The sequence below is a fragment of the Marmota marmota genome, unplaced genomic scaffold (assembly GCF_001458135.2).
Source record: "Marmota marmota marmota unplaced genomic scaffold, marMar, whole genome shotgun sequence".
In the NCBI taxonomy this organism is placed as follows: domain Eukaryota; kingdom Metazoa; phylum Chordata; class Mammalia; order Rodentia; family Sciuridae; genus Marmota; species Marmota marmota.
The window spans coordinates 14,025,257-14,030,088 of record NW_025999960.1 but is presented as its reverse complement, the minus strand read 5'-3'; the positions used below and the strand labels follow the sequence as shown (position 1 = coordinate 14,030,088).

At 47.0% G+C, this 4,832-nt stretch overlaps 1 protein-coding gene and 1 long non-coding RNA gene across 3 annotated transcripts in view; one reads left to right on the top strand and one right to left on the bottom strand.

Moving 5' to 3' along the window:
* Positions 1-1,082: 1,082 nt before the first annotated feature.
* LOC125616654 lies at positions 1,083-3,812 on the bottom strand. Its single transcript, XR_007347390.1, has 2 exons — positions 3,569-3,812; positions 1,083-1,403 (listed from the first exon to the last, which is right to left on the bottom strand). It is a non-coding gene; the product is annotated as an uncharacterized LOC125616654 (long non-coding RNA).
* A 100-nt stretch (positions 3,813-3,912) lies between these two features.
* Positions 3,913-4,832, top strand: part of Vdr (vitamin D receptor) — a 57,041-nt gene continuing 56,121 nt past the window's right edge. The window contains exon 1 of one of the 2 annotated variants that reach the window (XM_048802612.1): positions 3,913-3,978. The gene's annotated coding sequence lies outside the window, so the exon portion shown is untranslated. Of the gene's footprint in view, positions 4,087-4,832 lie in introns of both variants that reach the window. The other variant, XM_015493267.2, reaches the window with a different exon arrangement.

The window sequence follows — 4,832 nt, the reverse complement described above, 5'->3', positions numbered from 1 at the left end:
TATATATATTAAGAGAACTAAATGAGAAGCCTTGTCCCTATGTCTGTCTCTCCCAATGTTCTTTGAGTTTACTGACAGTCTTCTCTTCAGTCCTCCCATGCCCATAACCATAAAATATTTAAGGGGAAAAGGGGGCCCTAAAAAAGGCAAAAGCAAACAGTCAGATGGGAGTGTTCTACAGAGAGTTCAAATGGCACACTTTTACCTGGTGAGCAGCTTCTGGACAGCTTAAACCCTCTGTCCATGGAGACAGGGTCCCTGTGAACCTTAAAGGGACAAGGTGATCCATTCAAAGTCTTGGCATCATGGCAAGAGGTTCAGAGAGTGTCCATCAGCCTTGAAGGCAGTATCCAGGCTACAGAAAAGAGGAGCCCATCAGCTGAGTGTAGGCTGCAGCCCTGTACCCTGACTACATCCCCACCTGTCTGGGCACCTGCAGGCTCCCAGAGCCTGTCAGAGAGGTTAAGAGGCCAGGTTCTGCTTTCCCCTGGATTCTGTAGAATAAAGCCCACAAGGGTGGCCTCACCTCACAAGGGTGGCATGCACCTGGCAGGGCTCTTTTGTTTTGATACACATCTTTGAGTCTCTAGCACTGGAGTGTGGCATCTCAAACATAGCAAGCACTTAGTAAATATCCCCTGTTGCAATTGATTAGAGATAGGTACTGACCAAAACCAATCTGAACATTCCCCTAGTAACCACCACTATCCCTCCTAAGGACAAGTGAAAATACAAGAAATGTTAACTTTAGAGGGGAAAGGGGGAAAATTCATGTTTTCTGTAGAGGATCTGGTAAATGGTCTACATAGCAGTCTAACTAAAGGAATTCTAAGCTACTAAATCTGCAGGGTTTTTGAGTTGCTGGGGATTGAACCTGGGGTTTCATAAACACTATACAATAAGTGTTCTAACACTGGGCTACTGCCCCAACCCAAATCTATACTGCAGAAATGCCACCTGTCATCAGGCTTTGAGAGAAGGGGACTCTCTTTCTCACTAGCCTTTCTGGTACCTGGCTAGAAAGAAACAGGATCAGGAGACAATTAGTGATTACAACTGAACAGGGAAAAGTGCAACTCATGTATTCTTGCTTTTTTATTTTTGCAAAATAACCTTTCTCATAAGAATAAAGCTGAGGTGAAAAAAATCCATTTGTTTTCAATGTAGATATAAGAGGCTTGTTATCAGGTGACAAACTATGCAATACAGCAATTCATAATAGAAAGACTAGAGAAATGATGGGTCATTTTGGCCTGGAGATGTTGCAGAAGATTTGATGGAACATACAGGATCTGGGCTGGGGATGTGGCTCAAGCGGTAGCGCGCTCGCCTGGCATGCATGCGGCCCGGGGTTCGATCCTCAGCACCACATACAAACAAAGATGTTGTGTCCGCTGAAAAAACTAAAAAATAAATATTAAAAAATTCTCAAAAAAAACACAAAACATACAGGATCTAAAGGACAGGTCTGGAGAGACAGATGAGAGACAGTCATTCAGGTATGGGGAGGTTGATAAGAAAATGGTTAGGGACATAGTGATATGACTATGATAGGATATATGTTAACACAGTGACAATATTTATAATCTTATAATCTTGGAGAAGGCTGGTTTAGCTAGACAACTGGTGAAAAGTACATGGGAATATTTTTTATTTTTTGAGAGGCAGCATGGAACAGTAAGGATGTTCAGAGAGAAGACCTGTGTTCAAGTGGCTCTATCATTTCCTAGCTGTAAAAATATTGACAATTCTGCACATCTGTTGTACAATAGGGAGAGTATTTTCTAATCTGCCTGTCCCAAAAAGTTATAATAAAGGCTGAATAAAATATTTCAACTGGCTGTGGTGGTACATGCCTTCAATCCCAGCGAGATTAAAGATAGAGAGCAGGTGGGTTGCAAGTTTGAAGGCAGCCTCGATATCTAAGCAAGACTCTCAGCAACTTAGCAAGTAAAAGGACTGGGGATATAGCTGAGTGGTAAAGAATTCCATCTCCAGTACCAAAAAAAGAAAAGAAAAGAAAGAAAGAAAGAAAGAAAGAAAGAAAGAAAGAAAGAAAGAAAGAAAGAAAGAAAGAAAGAAAAGATATTCCAAAGAATCCTTTTATACTCTAAAATGTTTTATACATGTTAAATACTAGTTTCACTGCTTCAACCAAAAGCTGTGAAAAAAGACTCATAGTCAACAACTATGGAATTCTTATTACTCATCTTTCATTACCTTTTTTTAAGGTTTATTTGCAAGATGCTATGCCCTTTAAACACCACAAAAGTGACTTCTGAGTGATCAACCTCTTCCAGAGGCTCATGGGACTTCCTCAGGTGTTGGCTGTTAGAGATATCTCTTATACTTTTCTTCCCATGAGAATCACTGCTAGCTTTCTCAGGATGCTTTGAGCAAGGGAGGTATTTCTTTACTTTTCTTAAAATAGAGAATCTGTCCATTAGATAGATAGAACCTTCAAAGGGACACTTCCATCTATCTGTTTCTTGGGGGAACTGATGATCTATTCCCAAGCTAAACAATGGGTATCTCTCTCCCTTTCCCGCCCTGCCTCCTTTTAAGCCTTGCCAGAGAAAGTGCCTTAATGAACTGCTTCAGCTTCACCTCACAACTTCACCATTTGAACTTCCTTCTGTTTAGCTTCAGTCCATTTCTTGGGATCATATTGTTGAGATCTGGGAAAGGCTGGTTATCAGTCTGGAATAGCTGTCTCCAAATTGGTTCATTGCACCAGCAAACTTGCTGGGCTCTGGTACTAGTCCTTTGCTGCATTGCTGCAGTGCTGGGTCATGGAGGGCAAATCACTCACCCTTTCTATGCCTCAATTTCTTGTCTATTGCACTTGTTCCCTCAGCGCAGGCTTTCTCCTCTGCAAGAGGCAAACAGCAATATCTTCCCTACCTAAAGGAGGTCACCATCTGCTGGATGACTTTGTGGGTATCTCTATTCTGGAACATGCTGTTGCGATTTTGTTGTGATTGCTATATATATTTAAACATTCTCCTACTGGACAGTTCCCCTCTAAGGGGGCGGGGGACCCCGTCTTTTTCACCTCTCTTCTAGCATTGAGTGCTTATATTGGTAAGCAGAGTGAAGTTAATTTTTAGCCAAAAATTTATGTGGCGAATTTTCCACAATCATCCACTAATCCTGGACTCAGAATGCACTTTTTCCCTTTTTATCTCCTCCCTTCCCTTACAGCAACGTCACGGTGGGAAGCGGGGCTGGGGGGCAGGGGGGACAGGGGATCAGAGCAGCTAAGACTAAGCGCGCGGGAATGAGATTAGCGATGGGCCAGGAACGTGCTTGGGGCTGTCGCTGCCAAGGGGACGTCGGTGGTAGCAATGATGCAACTCCAGGCTCCACTTCGACAGGGTGTGCTGTTTTATCCTAATTCTTGGAATAGGGTTGAGGTTCCTGGCGTTCTGCAGAAGTAACACGGCTGTAAACGGCGCTCGGGATTCCCCACGAACGCGGAGAGAATGGCTCTGGTTCGGCAGGCGCCCCCCAGCGACCTGCGGGCTACAAGGCCCGGGCCGGGTCAGCCTAGGTGGGGGTGACGCACCTGGCTGAGGCGTCCGCAGCAGGCTGGGTAGAACCACTGCAGCAGGGGTAGCGGGGAGGCATCCTCTATTATCGCAGGCAGAAGCGTGGATCTGCACATACGAAATCATTGAAAACTCCGTCCCACACGGGGCAGGGTATGCCTAACTCTATCGAGGCAGCCGTGAGAGGTTTCACCAGGCAAGGACTCCAAGGCGGCCGTGCAGTGGTTGATTCCAAGTCAAGATGGTTGCAGCGCGGAGGGAGCGCTTGGCAACAGGGTACAGAGGCTGTGGGCGGGACCAGTGGGCGGGGCGGGGCCGGGGGCGGGTCCCATCGGGGGGCGGGGGCCAGGTGCTGGGCAGTCTGTGCTTGTCAAAAGGCAGCAGCGGAGTCGGGAGCGCCAGGCTGCGTGTTCACCCGCCGGACCAGGTGCGGACCTGGGAGCTGCGGGGAAGTGGGTTCTAGGATAGGGACTGAATCCCGGCTCGGGGCTTCGGAGGTCCGGAGATCTGAGTGCCCGTGTGCAAGCACTTGAGTGTAAGTCTCAGGAACAAAACTTGGCGACTGAGATCCGGGCTGTTGTGCCATGAGGTTGGGACACTGAGGGGGCACTGAGGTTTGAAAAAGTTGAAGTTTGTGCCAAGCTGGCGAGGGGGCAGCCACCTCCTCGATGTTCATTCAGGCAATTCAGCGTAGAAAGTGCTCAGCTAGGACAGGGCTTAGCATTTGGGTTACTAGACCCATTTGTTTCTTCCTCCATCGGGCGCCTTGGCATGGAGGGGAAGAATAAGGAAGGGTGCGATTGGCTGTCGATGTACTAAGGACTTCTGGGGGTGGAGTGTGTGTAGCTTTATTTATTATCCTGTAGAGCCCTAGTATGGCCACCTGTGATGGTGAAGTTGGATCTTTTACGTAGAGTATTTTTCTTTTCTTGACTTTAGCCACCAATTATTTGAGACGTAATTGACTGGTGCAGTGGATTAACTTTTCAGGAGAGCCAATCCATAGATGTCCAGAGGAACACAAGGGCAAGCATATAAGCCCGTGGGGGCCTGAGGAGCTGTTTCTGCTTGGAGAGTGAGGGGCCCCGAATTTGTTGGTGGTGGGAGAGAATTCAAAGGAAGTATCTAGGAAGGAATTTTGTGTGGTGGCCAGGGTCAGCGGACAGCTGTGCCCTCTCCCATGGACCAGAGGCTAAGACAGTCTGCTTGGGCTAGGGGGACCTTGAATCTCTGAACCTAGGCCCTTCTCTTCCTCCTCCTCCTCCTCCTCCTCCTCCTCCT